The sequence below is a fragment of the Sinocyclocheilus anshuiensis genome, unplaced genomic scaffold (assembly GCF_001515605.1).
Source record: "Sinocyclocheilus anshuiensis isolate Anshui unplaced genomic scaffold, SAMN03320099.WGS_v1.1 scaffold1015, whole genome shotgun sequence".
In the NCBI taxonomy this organism is placed as follows: domain Eukaryota; kingdom Metazoa; phylum Chordata; class Actinopteri; order Cypriniformes; family Cyprinidae; genus Sinocyclocheilus; species Sinocyclocheilus anshuiensis.
In genome coordinates, this window is record NW_015546029.1 from 429,970 (window position 1) to 448,315 (window position 18,346).

General features: G+C 38.8%; 1 pseudogene; it reads left to right on the plus strand.

Moving 5' to 3' along the window:
- The first annotated feature begins 9,370 nt into the window (after nucleotides 1-9,370).
- Nucleotides 9,371-14,411, plus strand: LOC107698715 (uncharacterized protein K02A2.6-like; annotated as a pseudogene).
- The last annotated feature ends 3,935 nt before the right edge of the window (nucleotides 14,412-18,346 follow it).

Consider the following 18,346-nt stretch of genomic DNA (forward strand, 5'->3'; position numbering starts at 1 on the left):
GCTTTAGCTGTTCTTGAGCTGAAGATAATGAGCTTGGAATAGTGTAGGTGTAAGTTTTCCAGGCAGTCTGATTTTTCATCAGAACAATTTGGTTCCTGTTACATACACTTGTCCTCTCATCTTCTCTTTACATGTAAAATGCAATGTGCACATGTACAGCTGTGCTTTATATACTGTAGATAAATTACACTAATTATACTGGATACAAGTTTACATACCCTTGGTTCTTAATATGGTGTGCTGCCTCTTCAAGAATCATAGAGTGTTTACAGCTTTTAGTGACAGTAGTGGTGTGTTAGTCCCTCAACTGTGCAGATTGCGAAAGGTGGACCTCGACATCACTGAGCCACTGTGGGGAAGACCTCAAATTTGTAGGGCATGCTGGGAAAACAGAGACATTACAAGAGCTGGAGGATTCACAGGCGCCTACAGACTAACACACCATATTAAGAACCAAGGGCATTTAACAGTCATGTTTTGCTGCTGTTCTGTACATTATGATGATGATGATGATTAAATATTATATTATTAAATATTATAGCAATAGTATAATTTCTTTATTGATTTGTTTAATTTGTATAATTGAAATAATAAAATAAAAATCTTATTGTGAATAATATCTCTTAATCAATTTAGCTGTTGTTCTATCAAATGTATTATTATTATTATTATTAATAAATACCGTGTTTTTGTTTTACAGTACAATAGTAGTATTGCAATAGTAATATTTCAGAATTGATTTTGTAATTGTATATTTAAACAATACAATAAAAAATATTGTGAATAATAATAATACATTTTACAGAACAATATCAAAATTACAGTAATAATATCTTTGCTTTCAAACAGTAAACCATGTTTTTTTTTTTGGAAACCACAGGAAAACAGATTTATAAGTGATCCAGCAATTTGCCAATGGGAAAGGGAAAAACTATAATAAAAAAATTAAAATAATTTGCAAGGTGTGTAATGATGAGGTGTGCAAACATTCAAGCATATCTGTACCTGTACGTGTAACATGTTGTAATGCTTGTATGTCTGATGTGTTGTGCTGAAACACTAAATGGGCGTTTACCTCAGAAGTGGGCCCTCTTTGTGAGTGAATGATCCTTTCAGGCGGGCCACTTACAGCCAGTCTAGAGATGAAAGCTTGTCACTCACACCTCTCAACAATGACAGGTCACAATTAGTGTGCAGCCTCCAGTGAAACCACAAAGGAGCCCATATAAATGACGCACGCACATATCCACGCACAAAACCTCCATTAGTTCAACTCACACAATCAAAACAAACATATGTGTACATGTCACCTAATATACAAGCCTCCTCCCCTCATTTCTCTCTCTCTCAGTGAGCTGAGGAGCATGTTAATCCCGGCATGATTTATTTGAATATGGATCTTCTATACCACAGCACAGAGGCCTGAGAGCAATTACTCCTGAACAAAAACCTTCCCTGAGCTGTCACACATCATCCCTCCAAGCGCAACAACAAGCGGCCAGAGCAATTTATCTGCCTTCTGCATCAGAGACACTGACACTGCAGTCACTTCGGTGTATGAAAAGTGTGTTTTTCACATATCACTTAATTTGAACACTACACACTTTATTGTTTGACACCCAATAGAGATTGCATTACAGATATTGTGAAAATAATGAAACCTTTTCATTTGATCACCTAGTTTATGAAACCAATAGCTATTTTGAAGCACCAGCAGTCAGCGGTTTGACGGGCACAGTCACATATGTCACGGAGACAAAATCAATTTGATAACGTAAAATCTCAGCCGCAAGTCATGAGGTTAATTTGATGTAACCGATTTAAAGTGCCAGTGCTGAGATGATGGATGCTGAAGCTCTGACAGAGACGTAGAGTGCTGAATTAAGCATGCTATCCATCTTGCAAGGGCTGACAGTGTCGTCATGACCCCCTGGAGAGATCCTTGACACAGAACTGCCCTTCAGAGCAATAGAGATATTCCACAATGAGTTTCCAGTGGTAAATAGAAGTTACAGTAGGTGGGAAGCTTCAGACAGAATGGAACACCTGTAGAGCTGAACTAAAATGTATGTTGGAATAAAAGACAGTCATGTATCTAAACTAGTAAGTTGTGCAGTGGTGGGTATAAAGTTACGGTGACCGTGATTTCACCAAGTACAACATGTTCCTGGATCAACGTCCTTGTTGATCCTGGAACAACATTCCAGTTAACCAATCCGAATTGAGGGATAACTTTTCAGGAAATATCTGTTTTAGGCTTACGATCAGGGTTAGGTGCTTCTACACCCTTCTTAATCAGCTATCATTTCACACTGATTCTAGGAATAAATTATGGGTAGGGTTAGATTTAGGGGTAGGGATTGGGTTTAGTCTATATTTTTGGACAGTAATGTTGATCCAGGATCAACAAAAGATGTTGATCCAGGAACATGTCTTACTTGGCAAAATCACGGTGACGATAAAGTTACAGGTGCTGATTATGTACATGAATATTTAAAATACATATACAGAACACATATATAAATACATTACTGTTTAGGGTGAAGAATGTTTTTTTTTACTTAATACTTATTCAGCAAGGAAACATTAAATCAAAAGTTAAAACCTTTAAGTTGTAAAAATTGTTTTTTTTACATTTGAAATTCTAGTTTAAATGCTGTTTTTTTACCTCTATTCGTCAAAGAATCCCGTATCAAGGTTTCCACAAAAATATTAAGCAGCACAACATTGATGATGATGATAATAATAATAAAGATTTCTTCAGCATCAAATCAGCATATTAGAATGATTTCTGAAGGATCATGTGACATTGAAGACTGGAGTAATGATGCTGAAAATTCAGCTTTGCCATCACAGAAATAAATTAGGTTTTAAAATATATTAAAATAGAAAACAGTTTTAAAATTTAAATTGTAGTTAAATTGTAGTTCTCAATAATGCTGTTTTTACTGTATTTATGATCAAATTAATGCAACCATGGGAGCATAAGAGACTTCTTTCAAAAATAAATCTTACTTACCCCAAACTTTTGAACAGTAGTGTATATTTAATATAATAATTAGTATTTAAACGCATAAAAAGCATGGCATGTATTGTTAAATGAACTTGTCTGATAGTGTTTATTGTCTAGTGCTGCTTTATTCAGATTGTTGTAAGAGGTTGTTGAATACACTTGAATTCCACAAAAACAAATCCATCTAAATTAGGATTTTATTTATATCTGCCATCAATCTAGCCCAAACCACACTCGCTGTAAAAGCCAAATCGTAATATTTATTCTACCTAGCACAGGCTGCTGGAAATCAAGATGCAGGTCTAATAATGTCAGAATCTATCTTGGGCTCAGAATGAACACCCGCCAAAGCAAACTGCCTTTGAGGACTCATAGATACATTCAGTTGGCCTGCAAATTGCTTCAGCAGTGTTGTCAGTCAATTTGGCACACTCGCCCGTGACTCTAATTGATGCTGAATTTACATATTGGTCACATCTGTGTAACAAATGCTATTTCACTCAAAGTGAATAGCAGACGAAAGAGAATGGATAGAAGGGGGAAGGGGGAAAAGAGAGAGAAATAAACCTGTTCTTTCCAACCGAAACACCTGTGAGACGAGCCACTGAAGATACTGGCATTTCAGTGACTTTAAATTAAGACAGAACGTCTGGACAGTGTTTCATTTCAATATCCTAAACCGTGCGGGACACAATTACTCAGCACCTGGTACAAATGCAATTCTATTTATAACTTGTAAAATAATAATAAAAACCCAAAATGTCAGCGCTTACATGATTAAGTCAAATGTTTTTGCTAAACAAATTAACTTGCTATACATAAGCATTTCAGGTTGGCAACAGTATTAAGTGAAATACATTTAGCGCTGCTAATAAAAGTTGATTCATTCTTTTGATTCACCCACATACAACTATATATGTGTAAAATCTCAAAGCAGGTTTGACGTCCTTAGCATCTGTTAGTGATGAGCAGATCAGCTTTGCACATGTAACCTAAGTGGCACCAAAATGGCAGCAATGCATTTTTAATGGCAGCCAGTCACTTGGGTGCCATTTCCACAGCATGGGCTTCAGTGTCATTGGGCCTCCAGCAGCAACAAGTAGGGAAGGAAGTGATATGATTTCTGCACTCTGCATAACTTAAAAGCCATAATAACTCCAGCCTCAGCTTGATGAGTGAGATTGTGTCCGAGCTTGTGTATTTACCTTACAAGCCGAGGGGGTCTGTGGCAAAGAAACTCATCAAAGGCCGGAGTCTGATAAAGAACTTCATTTGAGCAATTAAGCCAATGATGGATTCAGTTAAGCCCTTTATGAGTTCAGGTGAAGCGGAGGACTGCATGGTCCCAGCGGATTGGATTTGTGTACGAATTAAAGGTGGATGAGCTGAGGGGTCGTACTGTGCATGCTCAGGCTTTTCCATTTTGTATTTAAAAAGAAGGACCAAATTAACTGCTCATACCTTCATCTGGAGGTTTATCCTGCAGCGGCCCAGCTCAGTGACAGATAAGAACATAATGTGTCCCTGCTGTCTAATAGCAAAATGGCTGCAGTATGCTCTTCTCTCAGCTACACTTTTAGTATAATTAACTGGTCTGTACAGGGCTGTACAGTGCGACATATATGTCGCACGTGCTACAAAAAAACTGGTCTGTGCGATGAATAAATTTACCACTGTAGCACGGGTGCGATACAATTTTGCATGTTCATAACACAGCCGCTTAATAGTGTGAAGTGATTTCGTTGTGCTTGTTTGTGTGTGTGAGATTGATTATACTTGGTAGTTAGGGGTGTGCGATATGACGATTTTTGAACTTTGGCCTGATTTGTGTACTTCGTCCACCACTGAGCACCAGTGCTATGTGAAAAAAAAGTTAACGTACAGCCCTGCTGTACTATTGTGCTGTCATACACAGCCCTTCATTTTGGGTCAGTAAAATTGTTTCTCTTATGCCCAGCAAGTCTCCATTTATTTGATCAAAAACTTAGCAAAAATAGTAATATTGTTAAGTATTATTACAATTTAAAGTAACTGTTTTCTACTTTAATATATAATCTTGCAAATCTTGAAGTTTTTTTTACGCTTCTACCATGGGATTAAAAAATGTAATAATTAAGAAAAGTCAGAATTCCGAAATTTTAAGACAGAATTTTGAGATAAAAATCGCAATTACCATTTTTTTTTTTTTTGATCCAGTGCCAGAAACAAACTTCTGTAACAAGGAGCAACAATGATGACAACTAATGAAGACAAAAAAAAAAAAAAAAATGGGAGCTAGGCTTTGACTTTCTCATCGCTGTCAAAGTCATGGCGCTGTCAAAATAAAGGTCCCATTTTTGACACTTATCAGCCAAACAGAAACGTTTATTGTCCAATGTCAGTACTTACACAACACCTAATATCGGCCTTGCTGGTATATCAGTCGAATAAATATCTTACAGTAAAAAATGTTTACTGTATACCTACTGTACAAGATTAGTACCACAATCTACAAATGATACGCGATGTAAACTTGCAGACAATTTAATAGTAAATATATACTGAATGTTCTGAATCATCTTTTCGAAGTACACTAGCATATAGATAACCTAAAATCTAACCAACATTCTAAAAGCTAGAAAACTCAAATTATAATCACACTAAGAACAATACCGCCATTAAAAAACAACTAATTAGATTCTGGATAAACCATGCTAATTAGTAATTTCATAATTGTTTGGAAAGCTATTATCATCCACAGTAATAAAAACAGTATTCTTTTTTCAAAACATGCTGCCCGACAGGTATAAAAATATCAGCCCTGTACATAATGTGCAGCCTACTTTGAACAAGCATCACAGAATTAAAAGTGGCCTTTATTTGTCCACCTGAAACATGCATCTGTGTGGGCCTCTTAATGGATAACCCTGGCAAGACATGTTTGTTTGGTTTTCTATGCGAAAGTTGCCGTGTCTTTGTGTTGGTGTCATTATTTGCTGGTGTAATTCCACCAATTCACCGTTTAGAAAAAGCAGGATTAGAGAGGGAGCTATAGAGGAAGTTGAAGTGTACTATCGGGCAGTGTTTTTTTCTGGCAGATTCATCAGGTGTTGTTAAATAGAGAGCGTAAGGTCTTAACAAACTCGCCCATATGCATCCTGCTGGGGCGGCCATAGGCCACTGCAGGGACACTTTTTCAGCATTATTAGTGCTGTCTTTGACTCGACAGGAAAACTTTAGAAGTTATAATACTGCTGCAGACGTTCCCCTTGCCAGATTTTCTTAAAAAATGGCTTCCTGGAGTGGTGCCTGTGCATAAAAATGGTACATACATAAAAAAAAAAAAAAAACTCCAATGGACACTGAGATGGGAAGATGAAGACGTAGGACAAAAGAGAACAAAGCCTGTAAGAGTTCACAGAAAGGGGACTGACAGTAAGAGGGAAACAGTGAGCAGGAAATATGAGAGAGAAAGACAGTGTCAAAAAAAAAAAAATAAAGTGAGAATAAGTACCAGAGATGTATAATAACCCTTATGCTCATCTTTCATAGTTGAATAAATTGGCAAGAATTAACATTTGAAGGCCACTGTGTTTTTCTACCCAGTTTGATCTCACCTCGAGGCCTCTTTGACATTGGTGACAGTTCTCGCAAATATGACAAAGAATGCACTCATTAAGGCAAAGCCATGTGGGAAACCTACCAATGGCTGAAAATCAAACAGACACACACAATCAATTATGGAGATTTCAGCAGACAAGAAAGGTCAAAGCAGGAGTAAAACAAGCTGCCAGAAGGATGATGAATCAGTCACTGATCAAATGCTGTGGACTCTCTTTCTCTCATGAATGGAGTGGAATGATTGACTGCAGCACCAAGGAAACTGTCCCAGTCTAAGATGCTTTTGTTAGCATACACTAGCTCTAAGCTTCCACTGCTTATTAGGGTTTACCTGTCTACTGGCCACTGAAAACACAGCTCCTCTGTGAACACAAAGTGTGGCACTGCTAATGTTATTGACTGTGTATGATTTATCACTCGTGTTATAATTTTCAAGTCACCTTGAAAAGCATCTGCTAAATTAACATGTAAATGTATTAAAAACAAGCTGACATTACTACTACACAAAATTGGATCCACTGTCATCGTTCACATTATTACGGAAACACCAAAATGTTATATTACATTACAGATAATAAATATTATGTTAATATGTACACTAATGTTTGGGGTCTGTACGGTTTTTAATATGTTTGAAATATGTTTCTTATGCTCAGCGGCTGCCTTTATTTGATTTAATTGTATCTATTTTAATGTATTTTAAAAAGTTATTAATTCCTGTGATGCAAAGCTGAATTTTCAGCAGCCATTACTCCAGTCTTGAGTATCAAGTGATCCTTCAGAAATCATTCAATATGCTGATTTGCTGCTCAAGAAATATTTATTATTATTATCAAAATCATTGTTCTGCTTAATATTTTTGTGGAAAGTGTGATACATTTGTTTCAGGATTCTTTGATGAATATAACGTTCATAAGAACAGCATTTATTTGAAATACTGTACTGTTTACTATACTGTATATGCTGTACTGTTACTTTTGATCAGTTTAATGTATACTTAGTGAATAAAAGTATAAATTTATTTAAAAAATAATAAAATAAATAAATAATCTCACACGCCCCAAACTTTTTGTGTTTATTTGCACAACAATTTTGTAAATACACTGAATTTCAGATTACTAGAGTAACCTCAGAATATTATTAATGCAAGATGTCTGTACAGTACTGTGACACAAGAAAGTGTCTAATTAATCTGTGTAACACATTCTCACAGTTTTTTTGGGGAGGGGGGGGCAGTCGTGGCCTAATGGTTAGAGAGTCTGACTTGTAACCCAAAGGTTGTGGGTTTGAGTCTCAGTACTGTACTCTCAGTACTCGCTCAATTTTCTGGCATTTTAGATACGGTTGCTCCTTTACACTTAAGGAAGATTAAGGAAAACAGTCTGACACCGTGGTATAATGAGCACACTCGCACCCTAAAGAGAGCAGCCCGGAAAATGGAGCGCAGCTGGAGGAAAATAAAACTATCCTATCCTACCTAGGATAGTTTCCTATCCTACAGAAAAGCATTCCAAACTGCTAGATCTGATTACTTTTCGTCTCTTTTAGAAGAAAACAAGCATAAGCCCAGGTATTTATTCAATACAGTGGCTAAATTAACAAAAAATAAAGCATCAACAGGTGTTGACATTTCCCAACAGCACAGCAGTAATGACTTTATGAACTACTTTACTTCCAAGATCGATACTATTAGAGATAAAATTGTAACCATGCAGCCATCAGCTACAGTATCACATCAGATAGTGTGTTATAGATTCCCTGAGGAACAATTCCACTCATTCTCTACAATAGGAGAGGAAGAGTTGTATAAACTTGTTAAATCATCTAAACCAACAACATGTATGTTAGACCCTAGTCCATCTAAGCTCCTAAAAGAGGTGCTTCCAGAAGTCATAGATCCTCTTCTGACTATTATTAATTTGTCATTGTCATTAGGATATGTCCCCAAAACCTTGCCATCAATTCGTAGCAGTGAATGAAGAGGTATCATATCGATCAAAACTGCAGTATGGAGTACCTCAAGTCTCAGTACTAGAGTCGTTACTTTTCACGCTTTACGTGTTACCCTTGGGAGATTTCATCAGTAAAACACGGTGTTAGCTTTCACTGTTATGCTGATGATACTCAGCTCTATATTTCTTCGTGGCCTGGCGAAACATACCAATTTGAAAAACTGGTATGGAAAAATGGAATGCATAGTCGATATTAAAAACTGGATGACGAGTAACTTCTTACTGCTAAATTCGGAAAAAACAGAGGTGTTAATTATCAGACCTAAAACCTCCACATGTAATAACCTAGAACACTGTCTAACACTTGATGGCTGCTCTGTCAGTTATTCGTCATCAGTTAGGAACCTAGGTGTGCTTTTGTGCATTTTTCCACCTCAAAAATATATCTAAATTACGACCTATGCTGTCAATGTCAAATGCAGAAATGTTAATTTATGCATTCATGACCTCAAGGTTATTGTAATGCTTTATTGGGTGGTTAATAAACCAGCTCCAAAATGCAGCAGCTACTTACTAGAACCAGGATGTGATGTATTAAATGCTTACAATTTTGCATTTGAGACAATTGAGATTCCGTAGCAGTAGCGCTAGGAATGTTGGGAATTTGTTTGGGGCGCCAGTTGGGCGGAAGTTAGAAAAGCAGTAAAGTGGTGGCTAGAAGACAAACGTGCCGTCTCATGTGTATTCTTTTTAGTGGATACATCACAGAAAATTTGGCGATAAGGATAAAAGTTTTATTCAAATTATGGCGCTTATTGGAAATATAAGCGAGTTTGTCCCGAAAGCAGAGTCGTGGTCGGCTTATATTGAACGGCTGCAGCAGTTCTTTGAGGCGAACGACATAAGCCAGGAGAAGCAGGTTGCGACCCTGTTGAGTGTGATGGGAGCAACTACCTATGGTTTAATGAGGAACTTGGTACAACCAGAGAAGCCGAAAGATAAGTCTTACAAAGACATTGTGGACAATTTAAAGAATCATTTTGAGCCAAAGCCTTTGCTAATTGCGGAAAGATTCCGTTTTAATCATTGCGATCAAAGAGCTGATGAGACCGTGACAGAATATGTCGCTGAGCTAAAACAGTGCGCTGTGAGTTGTGAATTCGGAGCAACGCTGGACGAGGCATTGCGCGACCGGTTTGGGAGTGGAATCCGCAACGAAGCCTGCCAACGACGACTGTTGTCAGAATCTAATCTGACGTTTGCACGTGCGTTTGAGATCGCATTGAGTATGGAGACGGCGGAGAAAGACACGCAGCAGCTGAGAGGGAATGACTCGCGCTCGGGAGTGGTTCATAAAGTGGATGTGCGTGCAGCGCGACATTCCGATCAGAGAGGGAAGAAGTGCTATAGGTGTCACGGCAAAGATCACAGCCCTTATGTTTGTCATTTCAAGGATGCAAAATGCCATAACTGTGGGAAAACTGGCCACATCAAAAGAGCTTGCAGAGGAAAAATGGAAGCTGGAAAAAGTAAACGTTATGCTGAGAAAAACACTAAGTATGTGGAGGCAGAGGAAGCTGAGTTGCCCATGTTTTCGCTGTTAAGTGATGAGAATGGCAAAAAGTCATTCACAGAGACATTTAAAGTAAATGGCAAAGAAATTATGATGGAAATTGACACGGGCGCTGCCGTGAGTATCATATCTGAGAAACTATTCCGAGCTGCGTTCTCAGAAGAGCCACTAGAGGTCGCAGGAGTCAAGTTTAAAACGTACACTGGAGAGATTATGCCTGTGTTGGGACAGTTTCAAGCTAATGTAAGCTACGAAAAACAAAGTGAACTGCTAACCTTAATAGTAGTAAAAGGGGAGGGGCCAGCTCCGTGTGGCAGAAATTGGCTACAAAAGCTCAGCTTAAATTGGAAAAAAATTAAACATGTCAGTCAAATGGATCAAACAAAGTCTCTTGAAGAAGTGCTGAATTCAGGCTCGGAGGTGTTCAAAGATGAACTAGGCACACTCCGTGGGCTTAAGAACGTTTTTGTAAATCCCGGCCACTGCCTTTTTCTATGAAAGCCCAAGTTGACACGGAACTGGACCGGCTGGAGAAGGCTGGAATAATCACGCCTGTAAAACACAGTGAACTGGTGATAAAAAAGGACAAAACCATAAGACTGTTTTAAAGAATCATTTTGAGCCAAAGCCTTTTCTGATTGCTGCGGAAAGATTCCGTTTTAATCATTGCAATCAAAGAGCTGATGAGACTGTGACAGAATATGCAGCTGAGCTAAAACAGTGCGCTGTGAGTTGTGAATTCGGGGCAACGCTGGACGAGGCATTGCGCGACCGGTTCGTGAGTGGAATCCGCAACGAAGCCTGCCAACGACGACTGTTGTCAGAATCTAATCTGAAGTTTGCACGTGCGTTTGAGATCGCATTGAGTATGGAGACGACGGAGAAAGACACGCAGCAGCTGAGAGGGAATGACTCGCGCTCGGGAGTGGTTCATAAAGTGGATGTGCGTGCAGCGCGACATTCCGATCAGAGAGGGAAGAAGTGCTATAGGTGTCACGGCAAAGATCACAGCCCTTATGTTTGTCATTTCAAGGATGCAAAATGCCATAACTGTGGGAAAACTGGCCACATCAAAAGAGCTTGCAGAGGAAAAATGGAAGCTGGAAAAAGTAAACGTTATGCTGAGAAAAACACTAAGTATGTGGAGGCAGAGGAAGCTGAGTTGCCCATGTTTTCGCTGTTAAGTGATGAGAATGGCAAAAAGTCATTCACAGAGACATTTAAAGTAAATGGCAAAGAAATTATGATGGAAATTGACACGGGCGCTGCCGTGAGTATCATATCTGAGAAACTATTCCAAGCTGCGTTCGCAGAAGAGCCACTAGAGGTCGCAGGAATCAAGCTTAAAACGTACACTGGAGAGATTATGCCTGTGTTGGGACAGTTTCAAGCTAATGTGAGCTACTAACTGCTAACCTTAATAGCAGTAAAAGGGGAGGGGCCAGCTCTGTGTGGCAGAAATTGGCTACAAAAGCTCAGCTTAAATTGGAAAAAAATTAAACATGTCAGTCAAATGGATCAAACAAAGTCTCTTGAAGAAGTGCTTGATTCAGGCTCGGAGGTCTTCAAAGATGAACTAGGCACACTCCGTGGGCTTAAGGCAAAGATACTGGTGAATCCTGAAATTCCTCCACGTTTTTGTAAATCCCGGCCACTGCCTTTTTCTATGAAAGCCCAAGTTGACACGGAACTGGACCGGCTGGAGAAGGCTGGAATAATCACGCCTGTAAAACACAGTGAATGGGCAGCACCCATTGTGCCGGTGATGAAAAAGGACAAAACCATAAGACTGTGTGGGGACTATAAATTAACAGTGAATCAAGCAGCTATTACAGAGACTTACCCACTACCACGGATTGAGGAGTTGATGGCTACACTGAGTGGAGGAACTGTGTTTTCTAAGATTGACCTGGCTTCAGCATACCAGCAGGTTCTTCTTGATGACGACTCATCTGCTAACCATCAACACACACAGACTACATTAGACTACCATTTGGTGTCAGTTCAGCACCCTCAATCTTCCAAAAAATTATGGAGAACATCATGAAAGATCTTGATGTCGTTGTTTACCTTGACGACCTACTGGTCACTGGAAGAACAGAACAAGAACATCTGCAGAAGCTACAGGCAGTTCTACAAAGACTCCAGGAGAATGGCTTGAGAGTGAAAAAGTCAAAATGTGAGTTTGAGAACAAGCTAATTGAATATCTAGGATTTTTGTTAGACAGTCAGGGCCTTCATCCATCTCCAGACAAAGTTGCTGCAATCAGGGATGCACCAGCACCCAGCTGTGTGAAGGAGCTGAGAGCTTTTCTGGGTTTGGTCAACTACTATGGACGTTTTTTGCCCAACGAAAGTACAGTGGCAGCTCCCCTCTATAGACTGTTGAGAGATAATGTACCATGGGAATGGAAGCAGTCAGAGCAAAGAGCTTTTGAAAAATATAAAGACTTGCTGACAAACGAAAAGGTTCTGGTACACTATGATCCAAGTCTACCACTCACGTTAGCTTGCGATTCTTCCGCATATGGGATTGGAGCTGTTTTGCAACACACCATGCCCACCGGAGAGGAACGTCCCATTGCTTATGCCTCACGGACTCTGGACCCTGCTGCAACACACCATGCCCACCGGAGAGGAACGTCCCATTGCTTATGCCTCACGGACTCTGGCACCTGCTGAGAAAAAGTATTCACAAATCGAAAAAGAGGGGTTGGCGCTCATCTTTGGAGTAAAAAAATTTCACCAATATCTGTGGGGAAGGAAATTCAAGATGGTAACTGACCATAAACCTTTGTTGACTTTGATCGGAGAGCATAAGAGTCTACCCACCATGGCAGCAGCCAGGATTCAAAGATGGGCAATCATCCTTTCAGCTTATGACTACCATATTGAATACTGTCCCTCAGAGAAACACAGTAATGCAGATGGCCTTTCACGTGTTCCCCTTCCTGTCACGACTGATGTGGGCACAGCTGCCTTGTCAGAGAACATTCATGCACTAATAGCTGAACACTTCAAACAAGCTCCTTTGAATGCGGGCCAGGTGGCACTTATAACACGCAGAGACAAGGTGTTATCCAAAGTCCTGAAATATGTCATGGAGGGTTGGCCAATGGATGTGGATGAAAGTTTGAAAGCTTACCATTCACACAGATATGAACTGTCTGCAGAGAGAGGATGTGCTCTGGGGCACCAGGGTGATAATTTCTGTTAGACTGAGAAAGACTGTGCTGAACGAACTGCATGTCAGTCATCAAGGGATAGTAAAGATGAAAGCTCTTGGCCGCAAGTATGTGTGGTGGCCTAAAGTGGATGCAGATCTGGAGCAGGTTAGCAGAGCCTGTGAGTCGTGCCAGATGGAGCAAAAAGCACCACGTCAGGTTCCGTTACACCCATGGGAATTTCCTGGTCAGAGCTGGAAAAGACTGCACATAGATTTTGCTGGTCCTTTTCTAGGACACACATTTATGATACTAGTGGATGCATATTCAAAGTGGTTGGAGGTATTTAGAATGCCTAACCTCACCTCACAAGCTACCATCGCAAGACTGAGGAGACTGTTTGCAGCATACGGACTTCCGGAGCACATTGTCACAGACAATGGAACGCAATTTACATCTGAGGAGTTCAAAAACTTCATGCAGCAAAATGGCATCCTGCATTCAACGAGTGCTCCAGGTCATGCTGCTACCAATGGCCTTGCAGAAAGGTATGTGCAGACATTTAAAAGTGGAATAAAGAAACTCGCACATTTGACTATGGACTTGGAAGATAAGATCTCTCTTTTCCTAATGCAGTATCGCACTACTCCAAACTGCACTACAGGCCAATCGCCAGCAGATCTTCTTCTTAACAGACATGTGCGCACTCACCTGGACTTTGTTCATCCAGATGTCACTGTCACTGTTCGCAGGAAACAATACCTGCAAAAGTTCTATCATGACCAACGGGCTGTGGAGAGGTCTTTTTCTGAAAAGGATGCAGTGTACCTCCGTAACACCACAGGAGGAGGGAACAAATGGGTTCCAGGTGTGATAGTAAAGCAAACCGGACCAGTGTCTTACAAGGTTCAGGGATGAGATTCAGATGTCACATTCAGGAGGCATGGCGACCAGTTGAGACCCCGGGTTGTAGAGGATGAGCTTGTTAAAGAGACTGATTGCTCAGGGGTTGACACTTCGATTCAACCCTGCACACCAGAAGAGGAAAAACAAGCAGTTCCTGAGCCTTTCCGAGAGGACAGTGAGGGGGTTGCTGGGGTTGTTCAGAGTCCACGTCGCTCATCCAGAATAAGAAAACCACCAAAACGCTATGACTTGTAATACATAAAAAGAAAAAAAAAAAAGAGAAACCCTTGGATAGCACTCCAGTATAGGACTGTTATGGTCATACATATATGCAATGCTTATTTTGTTCTGTGATGATGTTGTTTAAAAATAAAATAAAAATAGTAACAGTTATGTTATTGGTTCAGACAGTAAAGTTGTGGGTTGCCATGTATAAATTTCTATTAGGGTGAAGCTGAAGGTACCTTTGTTTAAAAAGGGGGGTAATGTGATGTATTAAATGCTTACAGTTTTGCATTTGAGACAATTGAGATTCCGTAGCAGGCTATATAAATAAAGGTGACTTGACTTGACTACTGTTCCCATAATTTGCACAAAGTTTTGTGGAATACATGAAAAATTTTGGACACCTCAAAAACTTTAAATACATAAGCCTAGACTTAACTATCACTGACATGCAGTGGTGGATCCTGGCATTGGTCATTTATGTAGGTATTCCCCTAGGACAGCATGAGGCACAGCTCAAAATGTATTTACAAATGGCTGCATTTATAGATAATATAGCCTACTGTATGCAGCCTGGAATCATAAATCACACTGTGTTTGTTCGTTTAGGCCAGAGGAGAACTGGATCCCTGACAGAGCCTGATTTCTCCCATTTTTTCCTTGTCACCTAATGGGGTTGTGGATCCTTGCCACTGTCAACTTTGGCTTGCTTGGGCGGGGTTTAAAAGACCATTCATATTCAGTAACTCTCTGTAGAGCTGCTTCTAGCTGAATTAAACTTGTTTCACAATTGATGAAATTCACAACATCACACTGTTATTGAACTGAATTGAATCAACGCTGAACTTACTTGAGCTGAATAATCACACTGTTGTCTTCTGTTGAGCTGCTTTACAACTGAATTTGTTTTATGATTGATGAACCCCACAACATTAATAATTATTTTGCTGTTTATTACTTTGCAGCTACTTTGACAATCTGTATTGTATAAAGCTCTATATAAATAAATATGACTTGACAAGTTGTGTGATGTCGCCATATTGTTTTGCATTAATAGTTTGAATCATTTTTCAGTACCAGCGATTCATAGTTGATTGTTTCATTCTCTTTTATAGCAAGGTAGAATGGGATGCCTCATGACTGATCTCACCTACAGCAACATGAGACAGCCGGTGTGTAGCATGTGCACCAAACGACTCTTTTAAAAAAAAATAAAAAATAAGAAGAATAAAATAATTTAAACTTATAAATCTACATCATCTATAAAGAGGCAAAAGTCAGGATAGCTAACAAAAATGTTAGTTACAGATTAGCTAGTAAAATTTCCAGCACAGCTATATCCCTCTATTCTTAAGTTTCTATCATGTAACATACACATGTAAAAATCTAAATACCCATGCAAAATGTTGGCTTAGGATTGTCAGATTTCTATCTAGAAACAACCTAGTATGCAGGATCCAGCACTGTTGAATTAGTTTTCTCCATAGACCCAGGTGATACTAGGCAGTTCTGTGTTCGTCACCTCTTTAGGTCACTGACACTAAAGCCAACAGTACCATCTGCGACCCAGTCGGCTTTCCTGCCGCCACTGGACATAGATCTGTACTGACAGGGTGTGAACTAGAGTGCCAGTACCTTTTTCCTCTCTGGGGAAGAACATCAGTGGACAGAAACACCTGTTCACTCCTCTCTTCTCCCCAGGGAAGTGTCTTTGGTTCTTGGGGGAAAACTGTCAAGCTGAACCTTAGGAAACCACCAGCTGCAAATAATAAACCACAAAGCTTCTCCCAAAAATGGCCAACGAGGATGAAGCTTTATCTGTTGGAGTATTAATATGGAACTAGAAGCCTCATGTCAAAAAAAATAGCATTTTTGAACCACAGGTTCCCAAAAGGAATTACATATGGGGTTTTAGATTAGTGTTTTTTTTTTTTTTATGTATAAAACTGAGTCTGTTATACAACATAAATTACAGAATGGTTATACAGAGAGATTTTATAGCCATTTTTTAGCAGTTGTCCAGTTCATCTAGTACATAAACTTAAATACTTATGGTAGTTGTAGCAACATTTTTAAGTGGCTTCAGAATTCATGCCTGATGTATGATGCTTGACGCTAAACAAAATTTTACACATAAACCTAAAACTGTAATTCTAAAGTTCTAGAGAGAACCCATGGTGAAATAGCATTCTTGGTCTATACTTTGATATCATAACTGAACAGTTTTAAATCCTTTTAAGACTTTGAAATCACAGTTCATGTCTATCTTTTCCCCCCAAAATGTTAGCACTTTTTTATTACTTTTTCAAAATTTTAAATAGTGACAAAAATGCATAATTTTGTCCAAACGGCTTAAAAATTAAGAAAACATTTCACACAGTTTCTAACAATGTTATCAGATGTTAACAATATATATATATATATATATATATATATATATATCAACTTTAAGCTAATTTTTCACTGTTTAAATAAGTTACACTCTTCATTGAAAAAAACAACAACTTATAAATGGATAAAGCGCACAGGAGCACAGGAGATAGAAGAGGGATGAGACCGAGAGGATTGTGATTGTAATTGTCAAGCTCCAAAAAGCACATAAAAGTAGTCCATGAGGCTTGTGTGCCATATTCCAAGTCTTCTGAATCTGAACAATAGCTTTGTGTGACAAATAGAGCATGATTCATAGGAAACCTTCCCCTCAGTCATTCACATCTGCCACATTAATGATACACGAGAGAATGTCTTTGATGATATAAGCACAGTGTGTACTACACCACAGAAGGAGAAGGATGCAACGAAAATAAAATTCACAAACTTAATTGGTTCGTGTGTGTAAAAGTGGTAGTTTTGAATGTGAGAAAGTGATGAGATCTCAGAACTAGGCTCCAGTGCCCTCAGCATACCCAACAATTTGAAAATGGCACAGTGTTACATTAAGCTTTGAAAAGCAATAATATTCTCAGACTATCAAACTATTTTAAAAGTGCTTTCTAGGTGGTTTATGGCAGTGTTAAGGGCTGCACAATTATTCCAATTAATCAAATCAAATCAATCAATCATCAATCAAAATAGTAAACAATAATTCTTATTACGATTAACTATATATTAATATTATTTATTTATTTTAGTAAGTTAGTGACTAAAAAAAAAAAAATCAAACAGATCCCAGCTTCTTTTGTATATGCAGCCTAGATGCCTAGAATATGGCGTCCATAACTAAAAAAATAAATAAATGTAAATTCTATTTATCAACATTACTGTACAAATCAAACACAATATCAGAGGAAATAATGGAAAATGGTGATTCTAGTTATAATCATACAGCCCTAGCAGTGGATCTAAACTTTCTCTAACCACTGGACCCACATTATATTTTAAACAATCCTCAAGAATCACCATTTAAAATTTAAAGGCTCGATACAAGGGATTATTCATTGTCCTAATTAGATGCATAGCGGTACAGAGCTGTACCGAAAATAGTAAAACAGTGCCTTAAAACTCCCAGTGAATGACAAGAAAAAACTCCTTAAGATGTTTAAGATGAAGAAGAAACCTTGAAAAACTGAAACTTTTCAGTCATTTTAAAAGATTTTAAGAACGCAAAAGACAATTCAATAAGCTTTCATTAATATGAGTAACTACTCAGAGCTGAGATGTATTGAAGGGATACTCCACCAAAAATGAAAATGCTCTCAGCATTTACTCACCGCCATGACTTTCATTATACTGTATGACTCCATATAATGAAAGTGGATAGCATCCCAAAAACTCTTCACAAACCATGCAAAACAATCATGATGGTAATACATACGACCCCAGCAGGGTTTGAAATGAACACCCGCCAAATGCGGGTAAAAATCAGCTGTGGCGGGTAACGCTGTCAAATCACTAGCCAATTTGGCGGGGTACT